The sequence below is a fragment of the Mesocricetus auratus genome, unplaced genomic scaffold (genome assembly GCF_017639785.1).
Source record: "Mesocricetus auratus isolate SY011 unplaced genomic scaffold, BCM_Maur_2.0 Super-Scaffold_100009, whole genome shotgun sequence".
Lineage (NCBI taxonomy): Eukaryota > Metazoa > Chordata > Mammalia > Rodentia > Cricetidae > Mesocricetus > Mesocricetus auratus.
In genome coordinates, this window is record NW_024429193.1 from 74,345,713 (window position 1) to 74,366,758 (window position 21,046).

A 21,046-nucleotide genomic window follows, 5' to 3' on the forward strand; every position below is an offset into this window, starting at 1 on the left:
TTCTGCTCTCAGGCCTACAGCCTCCTGTACCCTGGCCTATTAAGCTGGTTTGCAGTATCAATAGATCCCCTGTCACACTGTGGAATAGCTTCAAATTCAATCAGAAGGTAGTTAGATATTTTTGTAAGAGTGATGCCACTATAAACAAGTACACATACTTTCCTGGAAAGTTGATATTGTAGTTTGTAAGATTCATAGCAGGTAAGACTGGAGATGCTGCTGATTCTAACCCCACACACTTACCAGTAGTCTTCACAGCACTTTCCAGGGGTGAGGCATCCAGCCCCATCTGACCTTGGATTCTGTGTATCACGTTTGTTAGCCACCTGATTTATGTCAAAGAGGCCAAGCCTTACACCAGAGAAATGACAGCCTGTTCAACAAAGGGTGCTTGGAAAACTGGCTAGTCTAAGAAGAATGATTCAAAATTAACCAAATACCTTAATTTTAAACCTGAAACTCTGAAGCTGTTATGTACACAAACTGAAAACACTCTAAAATGCAAGTATATGGAGAGATTTTTCTGAAAAGGAATCTAATAGCACATGACATGATACCAATAATGATATTGAATAAAATAAAAAAATATTCTGTGCAGCAGAGGAAAAAAATGAATTAATATACATTCCAGAGAATAGAAGAAAATCTTTCCTGGCGCCTGAAAAAATATTAGTGTCTAAAATATATAAAGAACTACAAAAAATCTAAAAACTGGAAGAAGAAAAAAACCAAACAAACAAAAACCAAAACCAGGTCCTGGTAGGTGGTTCAGGCAGTGATGCACTGGCCTCACAAACATAATTCCCAGAAAGTATGTTAAAATAAAACAGACAAACAAACAAGAAGCCTGCCTGTCCGGGTATACTATAGAATATAAGTCTGAATGTGGCTGTGTATATTTGCAGTCCCGGAGTCTAGGTGGGAGAGACAGGAGACTTCTTGTTCCAGCCAGTCTAGCTGAACTTGACAGTTCTGGATGAGGTGAGAGAATCTGGTTCAAAAATATGGTAGAGAATGACTAAGACATGCTCTGGGGAATTATGCATGTACATGTGCAAATGAACGTGTGTGTGCTTGGGCATGCACACCCCCCCACACACACATAAAAACAAATGAAACGATACAATAAATAACAGACTAATGAAATGAACGTATCATTTTCAAAAAATATAATGCAAATAGATAATGAACATATGAAACATGCTTAAGATCATATCTATCAGTGATATGCAAACTAAAAGCACAACCAAAAGTGCTACCATCAATAAAACACAAGAAAGAAATTTTGGGAGAGGATGTTGAGATAAAAGAACACTATACACGACTCATAGAAATACAAATTTTTTCCAGCCACTGTGAAAATCTGAATGGGGGTGCCTCAAAAAAAATAAAATTAAGGCTCTTACATCATTCAGCTATAGCTCTAGGATAATACACCATAGAAATTCCTGTGCACCTATGTTTATTGCCCCACTATCACTATAGCAAGGATGAGGAACTAGCCTATTTATGTCTCTACAGATGGGTAGATAAAGATGTGGTACACATACCCATATTTATATGCAATGGACTCTGTTTATTGTAGGAATATGGATGCAGGTGGAGGCCCTAATATTAAGGGAAGTATGGGGATGACAGCAAGATAACTCAAAAGGTAAAGGTACTTGTTACACAGGCAGGCATGGAGACCCGCGTTCCATCCCTCTGCCGTATGTGAAGGGAGAAGACAGAACCAATTCCACAAAGTTGTCTTCTGGTGTTCACATGTGCTCAATGGCATATGTGTCCCTTGCCATAATGCACATACACATACATAATAACAATGAAATTTTAAAACAGAAATGTAAGCCAAGCACTAAAAGATGAATATCACATTCTCTTGTTTATGCATTCTAAAATAATTTATAAATGTACAAGACCATATATGTGTATGCACATGCATACATATGGGGCATAAATGCAGAAGAGAGACTGGGCAAAGGAAGGAGACCAGCAGGAGAGGGAGGGTGGTTTGAAGAGAAAAGTACAAATAAGATCCAAGTGTATATTGTACTTGAAAGAAGTTTTACGAAACCCAGCCTTCCATACAGTGAGTATGACCAAATAGAAAAATGAAAATCCACTAAATCTTAAAAGCTACTCTGACGTTTTAATGACTAAATATAGCAAATAAAAATGAAAAATGTCATGGAAAGAATGTACTTTCTGATAGGAGCAGATCCCTATGCCCCAAGGGTGGTCTATAGAGAAATATATTTACTTATATTGTGGTCTATAGAGAAATCTAAGCTGCAAAAATTATTGTCCTGTAGCTCATTTTAACCGTTTCCAGTACCTTGTCCTTTTCATTACTGGAAGTGAAGAAGCATTGTTTTCTGTCTGTACCTCTAGAAATATTATTTGAAAAGTTTGGTTGCTCCAGTGCTGATAGTGTGTTTCACCTCACCCATCTGTCCTCTCATTGACTCTGAAAATGCCTAAGAGAATCAGTGTTCTGAAGTTGGCCCATCAGAGTCTGAACTGCCTCCAGGGAGCAGGTGTGTCTTTGACTCTTTTCCCCCCTATTGGGTTTCCTTGTCCAGCATTGATACAAGGGCTTTTGCCTTGTCTTATTGTATCTTTTTGTTGTTGTTGTTGTGTTTGATTGTTGTCTCTTGGAGGCCTGCTCCTTTCTGAACGGAGCAGGTGAATCTGGAGGAGAGGGGAGGTGGCCCAGGGGAGCTGGGAGGAGGGAAGGGAAAGGAAACTGTGGTCAGGATGTATTGTTTGAGTGAAGACTCTATTTTCAATTTTAAAATGTCTTCAGTTGTATTCTTTTATTTCTTTCTTTAAGAGTTTTACATCTCATTGAAAATAATTATTAATGACTTGGAATGCTGTTCAAGAACTGTATTAATATTTTCTATAGTAACAGAACCAATATATATTATATATATAGAATCCATATATAGTTGTAATAGTGGATTTCTTCACATGATCAGAGTGCTGGGATTAAAGCCGTGCACCTCTGGGTATCTCTGTATCCTGTGGTGAATGTAATCCTTATGGTTGTCACAAATCAAACAAGTCAAAGAATGAAGCATATTAAACAGACCTTACTGACTTGAACCCCAAAGACAGTTCCTAAAAACTTAAACACCTTGAACCTAGATATCTCGCTAAGTTGCTAAACACACTCTCTGAACCCACAGGGAAGAAATTTAGTTTAATATGATGATAATCTAGTGGCTTCATCCTGCTGGTACAGTAGTGGAAGTCAACTTTTTAAATCAAGTGTCGCTGAAGGCTTGGACAAAGGAGAACTCAAGTCTTGCCCTGTACCTGTGGATAGCAACAGACTACATTAGAGAAGGAACAAGGGTATGTTTTCGAGGGATCACTGAATACCTTCTTTATGGGATCCAGCTGTATGCTTCTCTGTTTCTTCATAGATAGATGGATGGATGAATAGACGGATGGATGGATATCAATATATCTATCATATATCTTACTTATCCAGGGGATTGTCTATAAATTCAAATACCCTCCCTACTTTTTCATCCTTATATGTCCTTGCTGGTTTTGCTTTGGCCTACACACCTAACAACTTTTTAACTTTTCCTGAGATGGGGATTACCTGAAGGATTCCGGGCTGGTATCAACTCCTGGGCTCAAGTGTTTTTCCTTCTTCAGCCACTTTTATTTGACTAGAGGACGGTGAAATTCCTCTGCATTCAGAACACAAAGGAAAGCCCAATATTTCAAAGAGGGCTTACACTAGAAAGAAAAACAGTTCTCCTACCCTCTTTATTAGAGGAAAATCACAGCATAAATTGCATCTGTAAATTATCTTGCCGCTAATGGTACCAGGACTTCCCCTCCCTGAGCTGTGCTCTGTAATGCATTCCAGGGAAAGAGAATGTTAACAACATCTCCAAATTAGGCTTTTGTGTGTTGTCCAACAGGAATATTTTTTTCTAAAATTAGTGAAAATTGTAGTATTGCCTGCATTTACAATTAACTTTTGAGAACATTGAATTTTTTGGTGAGGTTTGTTTGTTTTTATTTTTCTTCCTTAATTAAGTAAGCCACTTTGATGCAATACAATGTACTGAAAGTAAAATTGTGATCCTGATGTCACCACTTAGAATTTTCTTTTAGCTGTAATTTTTAAAATTACATTCCTCACAAATAATGTAAGTTAGCAAAAGTCTCTCCATAGTATACCAGCTGTGTATGGTATTGCTATTTTATCAAGGAGAAACCAAAACAAAACATAAATAAAGAAAAACAATGAAACAAAGAAAGAGAATTAAACAAAGGAAAACAATGTAAACAAAACCCCATGTCTTTTTTTTTTATGACAGGGTAAAATGCTGTTTTTAAATAGTCTTCCAAACATGACATATTTTAAAAATGGTATCAAACCACTATGTGTATTGTTAAATGAAAGTCTCCATTGTTGAGGGGAATGCTGGATAGTGATACTAGGAAGCTAAAAAATTCTTCTATGGAACTCATTAGCACTACAGATGCAAAGATATTTATAAATCATAAAACTGTTAGAGTGAGGTAGGTATTCAGTACAATTTGGGGCTTATTTGGATCTCAATATACTTTATGATTTGGGAATCTCTTGGGTTGTGTACATAGTAGTAGATGACACTGTTCCAAGTGATTTACTGTATTAAGACTGTTGAGGGCACAGCCTGGAAACAATAGAATATCACATTCATAGCAGATATAAAGTCTTCTAAGATTTGAGAAGGTTTTCCTGTATAATGTTATGTAATTTCTCCTTTATTACTCTTAGTACTATTTATCTATCTGCTTGATGGGACTGTCTTTTTTCTCAGCATTCCTTTCTCAATCTCTCAATTTTTAACAATATTCGTGGCTTCCATTATTTCCTAGCTCCGGTGATGATTCCCAAATAAGAACAATTAGTTTCTTTTTCCATGCACATAGGTACTGTGTTAAAGTGGGCCATGAAACCTAGATAGGTAAGTTAGGATAAACACTGGGAAGTCTGAACTCTGCGGAGGACATTTTCTCCTGCAGGAGAAAATATACCAGTTTTTACAAACATATGAGGAATTAATCACAGGCTTAGATTGATCTCAAGTCTAAGAAAATGAAAGTGGTTAGCTCAAGCAAATTCTGGCACAGTTTTGGCAGGGAGTTCTGCCTGACAATGTATTTTGATAGTATCCGGTAGGAGGTATTTTCCAGTGATGTCAAGTTCAAATAAACTGTTTTTTTCTTTGTTTATACTTTATATTGTTTTTCTAGTTTTAATAGTTTTATGTAATTGCATGACAACCTCTCCTTGAAAACAGGTTTATTAAAGTATGTATGGGTCTGTGGAGTTAAGTGATATTATTTTTTTATTTTTATTTTAATTTTTTTCATTTGCATACCAACTCTAGTTCTCCCTCCTTCCTCTTCTCCTACACCTATCTACCTCCCACTTTTCCACCCCCATCCACTCCTCATAGGGGTAAGGCCTCCCTTGGGGAGTCAACAAAGCCTGCCATATCAAGTTTATACAGGATAAAGCCCCTCTTCCCTGTATCAAGACTGAGCAATGTATCGCATCATAGAAAATGGGCTCCAAAAAGCCATTTCATGTACCTGAGATAAGTCCTGATCCCACTACCAGCACCCCCCAACAGATCAAATCACATAACTGTCACTCATATTCACAGGCACTAGTTTGGTCCCATGCAGGTTCCCCAACTATCAGTCCAAAGAACTCTAAGATGCCATCTTACACACCTGCCAGAATGGCTAAGATCAAAATAACTGATGACAGCTTATGTTGGAGAGGATGTGGAGAAAGGGAACATGCCTCCACTGCTGGTAGGAATGCAAAATTGTACAGCCATTTTGGAAATCAATATGTCGATTTCTGAGAAAATTGGGAATCAATCTACCTCAAGACCCAGCAATATCACTCTTGGGAATGTACCCAAAGGATGCATAATTATGTCACAAGGACATTTGCTCAACTATGTTCATAGCAGCACTATTTGCAATAGACAGAATCTGGAAACAATCTAGATGCCCCTTACCCAAAGAATGGATAAAGAAAATGTGGTACATCTACACAGCAGAATATTACTCAGTGTTAGAAACAATGACATCTTGAAATTTGCAGACAAATGGATGAAACTGGACAAAACCATCCCGAGTGAGGTAACTCATACTCAGAAAGACAAATATAGACCTACATCCAGTAACAGATGGAAGCAGATGTGGTGATCCACAGTCAAGCACTGGAATGAGCTCCTAAAGTTCAGATGAAGAGATGGAGGGGGGATAATATGAGCAAGATAATATGGTTCAAGATCATGGTTGAGATATCATCTTAATATTCCATTTTCTTGCAGTATCTTCTCACTGCTGATGCTGACATAGAAAACAACTTTTATGGTAAGTTATACTGAAGGTATTAGCAAAGAGCAGAACAAATCAACTTTGGGTGTGAGAGTGCCCCTCTGAAGGATGGAGGCCTGTCGTTGCAGCTCCCTGGGAAGCTTGTGTTACTGAATTAATGAGCACCAGGTTCAGGGAGAGACCCTCTCTCAGAAAATAAGGTAAAGACGGATATAGAAGGACACCTGCCTTTTCTCTACACACACCAGAACACATATACAAATACATGTACATGCAAATACAAATATACATACATACAAGATTGCTATTAGAACTAGAACACCTCTTCCTAAATTAAGAATACTCAGTGTATTCTTATTGTATTTTGCTTGATTCTTTTATAAAAGGAAATATTTCCATTAAAAATTATTTCTGGCAAGATATGTGGCAAAAATCTGTAATCCCAGAACTCAGGAGGCAGAATTAGGTGGTGATCTCTGAGTTCCAGGCCAACCTGGTCTACAGAGTGAGTTTCAGGAAAGCTCGGGTTACACAGGAAAACTTTGTCTCAAAAACCCCCAAAAAAGTTCCTACATAAATTTTCCATTATACATTCCAGTCGAAAATTCAACATTCAGATTTGTTATGAAAAGCTATTTGTCTGGACCAAAAACAATGGGAATTCCTGGCAAATGGGAATTGATCTTACTTTTCCACATCACCAATTACAGGTGACTTCTACCTAATAAGCTACAACTGCCTTCCTATGAAAAAACTTACCTATCAAAATGCTATATAGAAAACAGCCTAAAAGTCAGACAGACTTGTACGTTAGGTCATGGATGAAGGGTAACCTACCCCACAAAACTGCAAGCAAGAGTCTAAGTTCATTACTCAGGTGTTCCCAATCTTTGGAGTCAAAATGAGAAATTTCATTTTTCTTTATTGTTTTTTCCTTGGAGGGAACAGAATTTAAAACCCCATGCTTATGAGGCAAGTTGCTTTACCAAGTGAGCTTACTGTCCAACCCCCAGTGGATAATTTTAATGATGATGTTAAAATGTTCACTGAGTTTTGAAGCCCTCCAAATACACAGTGCACATCATCTTTGTGTTCTCTCTTCTGTGAGTCTTGGGAGTTGTCTATATCTTCTCTGAGGCTTTATAGTCTTGCCCATCAAAAGTAGCCAACAGCCATGAAGCCCTTCCCTGGCCACACCATCTCCCTGCATCTTAAAACTGATGCTGCCAAAGTAAAGTCAAACTCTTTGCATTGTCATTCTGACATTGTCTTATCCTAACATAAGCAGATTTGGGAGGAAAAATATCCAAACACTAGATCTTTCCACACTGTCTTATACAGAGTCTTGCCATGTGTATGTTATATCTTCCCTTTTATGTAAAGGTTTGATGGGCAGATATAGGCAAGATAGATTCTACATCCTCTTTCCATTCCTTTCCTTTTGTTGTTCTTACAAAGACTAACAACCAAGCAATTTACACATGAACACTGGTAATGAGTAAGCCCTCAGCATACCAGACTTGTGCATCCTCATTCCTGATGGTTTCCCAGCAGTTTATCTATTATCTCAACATTTCTCTGAATTTTAATCAGTCTTAAAAGGGGATGGCCAATGTGTTTTAGATGAATTACCATTTACTCCCTATATTTATTCTCTCTTCTCCACAATGCCCTCTGCTTTAAGCAACTGACCTGTATGAGCTACATCAATCGTTGATGCCCTCAGTTGACTTTAAACAGACACCTGTATAGTTGAGAAAGAAGAAAGACAGAGGGCAGAATTTCTTTCTAAGATGGCCCTTAAACAATTCTTACCCTTTAGATGAGTAGGACTGCATTTTTCCAGGTGGCGTTCTTTGCATGACTCTTCTTGGATTCAACAACTTACCCTCTTTCTCAGCCTAAGAATATCACCAGCTCTGCTGCATGATAGACATTTCTCTATGAACCCCCCCAATCCAAGAGCTTTGTAAGCGAAACATGCTCAGATAATTCTGCTGGGATGTGCTGTCTGCTTCTTCAGTAATCCAAATACAAGATAGTTGATACTTTGGTGGCTCTCAGATATGAAGACTCATGGTAAGTCTCAGGATCAGGTTGCTCTTGTATTTAAGTGCCAAGGAATGAGCATTTGCAGAAAGGAGGGTGGGACAAGATAATTATTAATGTCAGGTGCTGACATTATGATGACTAGGAAATTTTTTCATTTATATTGACACACTATGTAGAGAAACTGGAGGGATGTTACTGTACTTGTAATTGTTGCAACAGTAATGGATTCAAATATTGGTAATGTTAAACATATTTTCTGGTCTAGGATTCAGTTACAGAAGTGAGAAGTTAAAACTTATGAGCACACTATTAGGAAGTAGTCCCTCATGTCCTGTTGCAACAAGGAACTTGTGGTACAAGACAACACAATTCTGACTTTTGGTAACCAAAGTTTGCAATACTAATCACACGTTCTACTGCATATTTCTAGTTTAAATGTAGTAGTGTTAAGGAGTGAAACTGTGATGAACATAATAAAGGTATTTATAAAAACCCAGATGAGCCGGGCGGTGGTGGTGCATGCCTTTAATCCCAGCACTCGGGAGGCAGAGGCAGGCAGATCTCTGTGAGTTCGAGGCCAGGCTGGACCCATAGCCTCCAAAACAATACAGAGAAACCCTGTCTCATAAAAACAAAACAAAAAAAAACCCCAGATGAGTCTGAGCTCTATGGAATTCTGAATTCCCTCAAATTCCTGTTCCAGAAGAAGTTAATCTTTCACCTTTTTGAGTAAACCACCTCTTATTTAAAAAAAAACCCAGAAGCAACAATGAAACAGTTGATGCTCAAAAGATAGCCAGTTCTTCCCCTCTCTAGCATCCCTCCCTTGTGACCATCTTATTTATGCACACAAAGAGGAATGAAGGTTGATCTGGATGGCCACATGGCGCAGGGTTAAGTTAGTACATTGTTTGGATGACACCATGGCTAATTTGGACAGATATAAAAGAAGGTGGAATCCTCTTAAAAGCCTTTGTAGAAAATATAGGGGGCAGAGCATAGTAGATAAACTACTAGTAAGTAAGGGATAACTGAATGTAGCTGTACCTGACAACACAGCAAGGAAAGAAGCAACTCTCAGTAGGCCTTTTTCACACACACACACACACACACACACACACACACACACACATATATGGAATTTAGTCTTACATTTCCATATCACCAACAATGCATGACTTCTCTATAATAAGCTAGGACTGCCTGCCTAACAACAAGCCTGCCTATCAACAAAGCGATGTAGAAAACATCCCAAATGTCAGGCAGACTTATACTTTAGATCATGAAAGGTATAACTGACCCCACAAAATTCTCTCCAAGCAATAGTCCAAGTACACGCGCTCAGATCTTCCCAGGCTCTAGAGTCAAAATGACAAATTTTATTTTCCTTTATTACTTTTCCATTAGAGGGGACTGAATCCAAGACCCCATGCATATGAGGCAAGTTACTTTATATTGTAAAATTGCAGAAATATATTGCTGTGTGTGTGTGTGTGTAAAATGTTTGGTTATATTGCTTAGACACACACTATAAGTATGACATTTGGAGTCAAAGCAAAAGTGTTTATTTAATACAGAATTCAGAGGAGAACTGTTTTTCTAATCCCTTAGGCCCAATGTTTTGGAAATGTATGGAGCTCACAGATTCCAGTATAGAGCCTATGGGAAGAAAATGAGGGAATGGATAACGTGCCCAGGATTTGATGTAGGAAATTATCACCTCTTAATTGACGACATGGACCCATTTCAAAAGTAGCTTCTGATTTGCCTCTGGGCCTTGTTGTATACTGAGCTTTTCTCCAGTGGTACCAAAGGATTCTGCAAAATGATCTCTGATGCATAGAAAACAGGTAATACTGTCTTCAGTGGACTGTAAAATTAGACAAGCGCAGAAGCAATCCTGTAAAATGGAAATCATATATGTGGAACAGAAAATTAGCATGTGTGTATGACAAAAATAAATTATATAAGAAGATGGCCTAAGTACATTCTCCTGCAGGCTTATTTTCTTATATACCCTCCCCATGTGATAGTTCCTGATCTTCTGATGGTTGAGGCTGAGATGCGAACAGATGATCATGATCATAAACATTATATTAGTATTACTAATGGTTCAAAGTAGATGATATCTACACAAGTCTTCACTTGGCAACGAATGTGAAAGATATTAGCTAGTCTCTTAATGACACAACATGCTTTGCTTCTTAACATAAAATGAAGAAAAAGAGGGAGCCTGAAACTGGGAACGTTGCCACTGTTGTACAGGATGCAAGGTGTTTCAGCTGCCAAGGGATGCATAGAAGAGAACACTAGTGATGGAGGGAAGATGAGGGAAGAAGGGGGAAAGAGCGAGAGAGGTATGGGGAGAGAGAAGAAGGGATGAAAATAAGGGGAATGAAGATTTATGTTTCACCCTTCCCCTATGGGGGTCTGCTGACCAGCTTGTGACTAGGAGCTTCTAGTAAATACCTCTTGTTCCCTTCTCCCAGTAAAGCCTGAATGCAAGTTCCTGTTTTCCTCCCATCCTTATTGTCAAAATTCAAGTTCCTGTTATCAGCCCACCCTTTGCCGGAGGACCCTTGGAATGTGAGCCCCTGACCTTGGTAGTTTCCTGCCATGCGTGCTTACTGGTATTTAATGCTCCACTCTTGTTACAATAAATACCATTCTCCTTGCAAGAATGAGCCACTGTCTCTTGTCATCATTTAAATCCTCAGGACCTCGCCAGGATCATTGAGAAGTGTTGTAGCCGGTACCATTCGCTACAGATTTGGAAGGATGGAAAGGAAGAAAGGGGTAGGGTATGAAAAGGTAAGGAGAGCCGGGCGTTGGTTGTACACGCCTTTAATCCCAGCAGAGGCAGGCAGATCTCTGTCAGTTTGAGGCCAGCCTGGTCTACAGAGCGAGTTCCAGGACAGCCTCCAAATCAATACAGAGAAACCCTGTCTCGAAAACACCAAAAAGAAAAAAGAAGGTAAATGTAGGGAGAGAGAGGGAGAGAGGGAGAGAGGGAGAGAGGGAGAGTGGGAGAGAGGGAGAGAGAGAGAGAGAGAGAGAGAGTGAGAGAGAGAGAGAGAGAGAGAGAGAAAGAGAGAGAGAGAAAATCTGTGCACCAGAAGTCAGAAGTACACACATGGGGAGAGAAACACTAATCAGGTGAACAAGACCATGCAAGGATGACTGTGATGTTGCTTTCTTCCTAAGACCACATACAAAATGGCTTTGATATCACAAGTTTTTCTGCATCAAAACCAAACTGGCCATAGTCATCTCTCAACACTCCCTTTGTCAATAGCAAAGATCAAGACTTTTCTGTGAAAGGCCATGGGTGTTCTCGCTTCATTCTACCCCATCTAAATGGATGAGATGAGCTTCCCACCACAGGATAGACTCATTCTGCACCATGACCTGCCTTTACAACACTAAATGTTCCTTGAAGTCTTCACACTGGTAGCTACAGGAGGTCTTTCTTGTCCATGTGGTCCTTTGCTACTTTCACTCCCAAAGTCACTCATGCTGCTATCACGTCTTGCTCTGTCACATGAAGCAATCGACTTTTATGGAACTAGCAACCTGACAATTCTTCTTTGTTTGTACCATGCCAAGCAGCACCCTAAAAGAGTGAGTAATGACATAAGGAAAGGTTTATTTTTCTATTGGCATCCACGTGGTATGTCTCTTATGAACAGAATATAACAGTTCTGGAATAAGGTAAATGATACCACTCAATGTTATATATGACTACCTACTTGAAAAAGTTTTGCTACCTGTCCCTAAAATTTGAAATGAGTGCATTGACGAAGGGAAGAATGTTTCCACCGTTGACTGTACTCTAGATGCCATGGAAGCTGACTGCTCTTATCTATGCTGAGCAATTCAAGCTCCTCTAGAAACAAGAAAACAGTGCCAGTGGCAGCTGGTTGACTGATCCTGATTGAGGGTGAGACGGTGCTGACTATAAAATTTAAGATCAGAGGAAAATACTTGGAAGCCAGGAAACTCAAACCTAACATGTCAGCATAAAACCTGACAAAATCAAACAAAAGGAAACAGGAAGGAAAAAAAACTGCAGAAACACAACAAAGAAAAACAAGAGTTTGAATGCTACAGAAATAAGGGGGCTTGGGTTAAACACACCAAAGAAGCATGGTTAGCGTAGATGCCAAGAAAACCACTGTATATGTTAAAGGAAGCGGTTTTAATAATAAATCTAAAATATACACTGTGATAGAAAAAAAGAGATATGCCAATTTAATTTTGTGACTTACACAGCACAGTGTCATTGACTCAAGGCATAATGCTGCAAGCCCATCTTTAGAAATGACTTACCTTGCATAATGGAAACTCTACAATTATTAAACAGAATCTCCATTTTCCACACCCTGAGCTTCTGTGGTACACCATTCTACTTTGTGCTTACCTATTCTAGACTACTTGAGAATACTTCAGATTGGTAGAACATAGTGTTTGAACTTCTGCTACAGAAAATTTCTCCTGACATATGTCCTCAATAGATACCCACTCTTTGTGCAGTTAGCCTTCTTTTTTACTTGTGAAAGGAAGCACTCATGTGATTCAATTTTGTGTATGTACTGTTTTTTTTATATATTCATATTTCACTTGTTTTGTTTTTTCATGACTTCATAACTTGGCTATTATCAGTGTGGGAAGCTGTGTTTTCTGGGCTGCAGTTGGAGCCAGCCAAGCAGCCTGAGATTTGTACCTGAGCGGACAAGTGTGAACTAAACAGAGAATAACTAAGGAAGTCAAAGGAAGCCGGGCGGTGGTGGTGCACGCCTTTAATCCCAGCACTCTGGAGGCAGAGGCAGGTGGATCTCTGTGAGTTCAAGGCCAGCCTGGTCTACAGAGCAAGTTCCAGGACAGCAAACAATATAGAGAATCCCTGTCTCGAAAAGCAAAAAAAAAAAAAAAAAAAAGTTAAAGGAAAAGATGAAGACACAAAACACAAAAATAAAAATAAAACCAGGAGGGCAAATCAGTCAATACTGAAATTGCCACGAGTTTATTTTTCACCACTATTATATGCCTTAACCAGAAAGGGGAACATGGTATCATGTATATGGAACAAACTTTTCTTCCTCTTTTCCCCAAGGATTCAGTAACCACACCTTAGATTCAACTTCTTGTTACCCAGCCTTGAAGGTCAGGAGTAACCACACCTTAGATCAGGTTTGCTGTTATTTAGAATAAGACAGCCAAGGCCAAGATCAAACATCCTACTGCAGCCACGCCTTTGACCTTTAGGTCTTAAGACTTACTGAGGACAGTTTGAACTCTGTCCCTGAGCCAAGATGGAGTAGAGCCATCTTATGGGCACCGACAAATCAGTATAGCTAAAAAAAGCATAGAGTGTTACTTCTTTGAGATACCAACTCCATTTTTTTTTCCAAAGGGGGAATTGTTCTGTTTCAGTTGAGAAACTTCCATACTATTTCACATAGGGGCTGACAGTGAAAGACCTCGGCATCAAAGCGCCGGGCACTGAACCGAACCCTCTGCCCAAGAACCGGAGCCAGACCACTGGCTGCAAATGCAAGAGGTGATTTATTGAGTACACAGGCGCCTGCGGATGCTATTGCAACTCGGGTGCAGAGCATACCGGGCTTGTAGGGAGTACAATATTTATAGAATTTTAATGGTTACATAAGTATCAGCATAGCAACAGGTATTTCATTGGCTACTTAAGCATGGGCTGAGATCATCTTGGGGGCAGGGGTAGTTGCCAAGGACTAGGTTTCCTACATGAAAGACCCCGGCATGCTTCAGCAATTAGTATCCGGGTCCCATGACTGCTATAGTGATCAGACACAATTGGGGGCCAGGGTAGTTGCCAAGGACTAGGTTTCCTAGTATTGTCATATGAAAGTTCCCAGCACGCTTCAGCAATTATTATCCGGGTCCCATGACTGCTATAGTGATCACAGACATCCTGTTTTGAGGGTGAGACACCGGGTTTGGGTTTCTTTTTCTTTTACTAGGGGGTCCTGGGTAGGGGTCTTTCAACAGTACTCAGGGATTCAGTTTCTTCATATCATGACCCATGTTCCTTTCCTCCTCATCTTCTTCATTTTCACGGACTTCACTCATGTTTTGCCTTTGTGTGTTTTAAAATAAATGCTTGGAGACTGTGTAGTGTATTCTTTCATGTGTCCAGCAACTCTGCACCTTTCAATTAATAAGTATAATATATTTATATTTAAAGTGCTTTTATCTAGGGAAGTTTGTTGCCTATATTTTGTAATATTTTTATGTGTCTTTCAGATATTTTGAATATTTCTTTTTGTTTCGTCTGTTTATTTAATTGATATTCTTTGGCTAGTAACTCATTTTCTTCTGTGGAATTTCTGTATTTTCTTTATGGTTACCATAAGGATTATGAAAAATTATCTAATGCATTATGTACATACTAATATGATAACAGTTACAATTACACACAAAAGCTGCCCTTGTATCTTTCCCCATTTCATATTGCCGATACCAAAATCTGTATTGATACTCTGAATCTATTAGCACATTTATTATCTTTAGTATTTTATCTTTATATTTAATGTTAGAAGTTGTATCACTATTACAAGAATATTATGTTTATCTACACATTTACTTTTACCAATCGGTTTTATTCCCGTTTCTATTTAGTGTTTGTTCATATTTTATTATTTTCCTTGTCATTTATTTTTTTCTGATACAATACATCCCAACCACAGCCTCCTCTCCTCCTAGTCCCCCCTCCACTGCTCCTCTTTCCGAGATCCTCTGTACCTCATTTTCCCTTCAAAAAAGAACAGGCCTCGCAGTGGTATCATCAAACATGGCATAACATGATGCAGTAAGACAGAGGCACGAATCTTCAAGACCAGACAAGCCAACCCAGTCAGAAGAAAAGGATCCCAAGAGCAGGCAAAGGAGTCACAGACACCCCCACTCCGCTGTTTGGAATCTCACAAACACGCCAAGCCAACCACCGCAGCATGTGTACGGAGGGCTTACCTCAGACCCATGCAGGCTCTAAGACTGTTGCTTCAGTATCTATGAGCCCCTACTAGCTCTGTTTATTTGATTTTGTGGGCCCTGTTATCCTGGTGTCTTCCATGCCCCCATCTCTTTTGTGCCCTCTTCTGCAGGGTTCCCCAAACCCAGCCTAATGTTTGGGTCTCTCCATCTGATTCCATCAGCTATGGGAGGCAGCCTTTCTGATGACAAATGGGCTAGGCACAGACCTATGAGTTCTGCTTAGTGTTTGTTTCTTACAAATTGAGGGGTTCTTTTCCCAATTTAAAAAGGTAAGTAATATTGCATCTCTCAGGGTTTTTTTTCCAAGAAGAAAAGTCCTCTTCTTTATGAAATATAGTCTTGCTGGGTACAAGAGTGGCAATTTTTTAAAAATTCTATTTGAGAATATCATTATCCTTTACAGCTATCCCATGCCTGCTGAAAAGTACACTGGTGACCTTGTAGAGTTCTTTTCACATAAAGTTTTATTTTATTCTTTAAGTTTTGAAATTTCTATTTTTCTCCAGGTTTTGAAAATTTGGATGTAACTTTGCCTAGGTGTTCTTTTGAATTCTTTTATTTGTGTTGTCTTCGTCTTTTTGTCTTTGAATGTCAATTTTCATTCCTAAGGCCCAAGAAACTTTCCACAGTTATGTTTTACAAGGAACTTCCTGGTTTACATCTTGGTTAAGTTTCCTCATGTAACGCCCACAGTTGGTCCTCTGGTTTCTTTTCCCAAGAGGTCTTAATCCGTCTCCATCCCTTTACATTCTTATTACTTTTTATTCTTTGACGGGTAACCTGAAATGACTTAAGTACTGGACCTCTTCTTGCTCTTCCACCGTTCATCCTCCATTGGATCCTCACAGTTGACTTACTGTTTTATTGGCCTTAAAGGTTTCTGACACCTTGCACATTTTCTATTTCCATTAAAATTTTTGTTTTTATCTTGTGCATTTTTACAACTGCTATTTTTAATTCATTTGTCAGTTACTTATGTATTTCCCTTGTATTTGGGACAGTTTCTGTCATTTTGCACTGTTCCTTTGTTTGGATTATGTTTGGCTTTTACTTCATTTTTATTGCCCTTTTAAGTGTTACTTTTGTGTTTTTAAAGAGTCTTTCAGGTTTCCCTGATTGTCTATGTACATGGTTAGCATCAAATAAACCTGGCCAAAGATCCTCTGAGCTTGTGATCCTTTGTGTTACTACAAACTAATGACTTTGTAAAATTCACAAACCTCTAGTCTTCTTGATCACCTTCTCACTATTAGGTGAGATGGAAGCCATTTCCTCCAGAGCAGCTGACCGAGTTAAAATACCAGATATATATTTTCTCCCCAGAGGTGAAAGAACTCCCCCAGCCCTGCTCCCAGTGTTAAGTTACACTGTCGTATTTGCTCACTATCATTCCAAAGGCACTATCACTTGCTAAGTCCATGTCAGTATTCCAAAATAAAAGCCAGTCACCTAATGTTCATTTACTTTGCAGGGAAATCAGATTTATGATCCAACTCTTCTCCTCCCTAGAAGGAAGTTAGAGCTAGAGATTTCCTCCAGATTCAATGGTACTGTGCCATTCATGAGGCTATAGCAATAAGGCTCAAATCTTCCTACTTACTTCAATGTGGCTGTTTCTATACTCATAATTACTTTTGAAATTACTCACAAAGGAAAATAATCTGTGTATTGTATGATAAGTGGAGGTAACAAATCTTTTTCTTTCACCATCTCCCTAATGTTATTGTTTGTGGCTATAATTGTAAAGCTTTAATCACATATAGACATAGAATTGATTGCAACTAGGTTTTATGATCATTGGTCTTAACCCTCACCTCATTCTTACATTGATGCTTTATGAAAAATACTGCCTGATATCAACTTCAGTTATCACATGCTTAGTGAAAGTTAAAGTATTAGCTTTATAAAGATGTTATATGGGATAATAGTAGAATTAGAAACCTTGAAATGTAATTAATTAAAATTTTATGTTCATTGACAGCATTTGGAAACAAAATTATTGAAAACCATGCTGAACTTTCTGAAAAGATGAATAATCAAGGAGATAAAAAATTAGAATCTTTAGTATGAGCAAAGCTTTTATAAGCCACCAAAATTTCTTTAAAGGTACCCACGTATATCACTTATTTTTATATCACAAGGACAAAGCATATGGAAAAATAACCTAAGAAATGAAGGATACATTTTTTGGCTCACAGTTTAATATTATAGTCCATCATGATGGGTGTCATGGTCAGGAAGGCTTATGGTAACTGGTCACATTGTATTTACAGTTGGGAAACAGAGAGAGATGTATGTTTGTGCTCACCTTGTTTTTTAATTTTCATTTATTTTTTCTTTAGCCCATGGATTGGTACTAAGAACATTTAAGGTATATCTTCCCACCTCAGTTTACCTAACTTAGAGCCCCTTTCCTGGACAAGCCCACAGATTTCTGTCCTAGACTATTCTAGATCTTGTGAGGTGAACAATAATCACACCACACTATAGTGTTCAGATTGCTTCACAAATATTTCCTTTCTGTGAGTTATTTTTAATTATTTTTGTATGTTGACTTGAGTGTAGATGTCCATTGAGGCCAGAAGAAAGATGGCTGATTCCCTTGAGCTGGAGTTACACAGGTATTTGTGGGTCACCAAACTTGAGTGTTCAGGCCTGAACTCAGGTCCTCTGCAATAGCATGTGTACTCTTATCTGCTGAGTTATCTTTCTAGCCCACACAAACTCTATTAGCATTCTGTTTTAAATAAACAAAAGTGAGAAACTGTTCCTTGGGTCTATGTTCAAGGTATAACCTTAGATACATATTTTTGCAAGGAGAAAAATTATTATAGGTTTATCCAAAAAAGGAGTATTTTAAGCTTCCAACATCTCATTTTTCCCTCATAATGTGATTGTTGTTCATTTATTTTGCTTTATTCACATTTTTTAATAAGTTGGAGCTATCAGATGAAAAGCTATAAAGGAATGATTCCCAATGTTAACTTTCTGAACAGTAAAATCAGCATCCGGGGCTAAAGCAGCTGCTGTGATTGGCAGCTCCAATAACTCTTCCAGACCCATGGGAAGCATTACCTTCCTGTGTACACTTCTGATTTTCAGCCTTCTCCTCAATCACTGGCACTGTCTCCTTCCATGCAAGTGAGCTTTATCTTTCCATCTCCTTAATCTCCATTGCACATAAGTCTACTGGCAGATCCTTATAATGATCTATCTAAATGTGTTGTTGTTATTTTGGTTTTCCAAGGCTGTGTTCTCTGATTAGTCCTGTCTGTTGTGGAACTCATTCTGTAGACCAGGCTAGCCTTGAACTTACAGAAATCTGTATGCTTCTGCCCAGAAATTTGCTACCACTGCCCAGCTTCCTAAATATTTTCAATCCAACTTTTTCTTCCTATCTCTATTGTGTCTTTATTAGCTCAAGCCCTTGTAACCCCTTCTTGAAAAACATACTCATACCACATCTTCCTACTGTCAATAGGCTTCTACTTAAAAGCTGCTTTCAAAATAGCCTAAAAAGCAAGTCTTAAGACCTTATATCTCTATGTGATCTATACACTGTCTCTTTTCCTCTGCCATATAAAGCATACACACGCATATATTGTATCTGTATATAAAATATAGATGTGCAATATATGCATATTTATAAACTATATATAATTCAAGCCATAATCTTGCTTGTTTCTGCCACTCATCTTTACTCACACTCCTTATCCTAGAAACACTGAACTACTTGTAATTTTCAGCATGTGCCCATGTTTTTGCTGATGTCATTGGCTTTCTATGATTTGCCTTCCTCGACAAAATGTTAGCCTTTTCTTAGCTAAGCTCTGCTTGACTCAATCCATTTATGAGCCTTTGATGACATGTCTTTTTTCCCCCCTTGAAATCCAAGATATAATGATGATAGCCGATGCTATAGGGGATACAATATATTTATTTACCAGAGAGAGAGAGTCACACAAGCTAGGAGTTAGAAGCGTGGCTGGCTTCCAAAAGAGGAGTTCCTTTTTCCTTTCGCTTCCTTTTATCTCTGCCTGTGCTAATTTACTTGTCCCCATCCTCATGGGCGGATAGCTTTGTGGGGTTCACTCCTACAATTCCCTTTTTAGTCTAAATAGAAGATTTAAATTTGATACAAATTCAAACATATACAACATATATACATAGAGGGTGATAATTTAGTTATAATCTACTTATATCCTTAGCTAAACATATCCATTCCACCTAAATTCTAAACTTATCTGAAAGGGATGTCTAAGTCTGAACACCTCTTTCCAAACCCAACCCTAAAATAATTGAAAACTAACACTAACCGGTGTAAACTATCCTCTAATATCAATAGTAGGGAGAAGGGACGTGGAATTCTCAAATTTACTTCCTGCTGAAGTGGGATGATGACAATCATGGGGACCTGTGGGAAGAAATTGTTAGTGTAACAAGAGTCTTAAGTAGGTTAATTAGTCTCTGTTTGGCAGGAGATGCTTGACTGAAGTTCTTGATTGGAGTTCTAATTTTGATTGAAGCTATTATCTGAAGCTCTGGTCAGATTGTAGAAGATGCACTGTATCAGTTCCTTGGTCTGGAGATGTGTCGAATGATGTAGTTCCAAGCTGGTTTCAGGATGGTGCTTGTCAGGTGAGGTCGATGATGTGGGGCGGTTCAGATGCATCCAGTCGAATGAGGCAGAATCGAGGAAGTGAATCCCATTCTCTTTCTGAAGCAGTTGAAGACTACTGTCAGGAAATCCCCTTTTCTCTGGAAAACTCAAACATTAATATTAGCACAGAAAATTTTAACTTTTATATGTATGCATACTGGGAAAGGCAACCCTAAGGAAGATAATAAACATGAAGGAGATTAGAGTTTTAGAAAAGAATCAAATACACACAGATGACAGTCCCTTCTTTTGTTTTCTTCTCTCTTATATCAATGGCTCTTTGATATAATACAGAAATTTTGAATTGTATTTTAACAATATGGTTGGGTTTAAAGCAGGAGAGCCAATCCAATTCTAAAGCCAGCATTAATTAGATGAATTGGGACTAAGGCATATTAAGAAGCAAAGAAAATAGAAAAAGATACATTTATTACTGGAATAAATGAAAGCAAGTTCAAGAAGAAAGGACTTATTTCAGCTTACAGTTTACTCTCCATTTTGTGTACTTGAAGAAAGCCAAGAGAGGAAGTCAAGGCAGGTGGTTGAAGTAGAAAATAGCAGAGGAAGCTCAGTTACTGGGTTTGCTCCCCGACTTACTCAGCAACCTTTCTTATATAACACAGGCCTACCTATCCAGGCCTGATCACAGTGGACTTGGCCCTTTTGTATTAATTAGCAATTAAAATATTGCCACATAGACATAGCCAGAGATCAGACTAATGGTGGTAATTGTTCAATTGAACTTACCTCTTCTGTGTGTGTTAAATTCAAAACCAAGATTATTCATCATAATTACCATCCTCAAATTTCAGTGGTAACTTGTCTAATTTTTGGGTTCATTATTTCCTCATCACATGACTTTAATCCTTTCATTTACAGCATCAATCGTAAAGGTAAATACTGTAGTCCCTTGCTATCTATGGA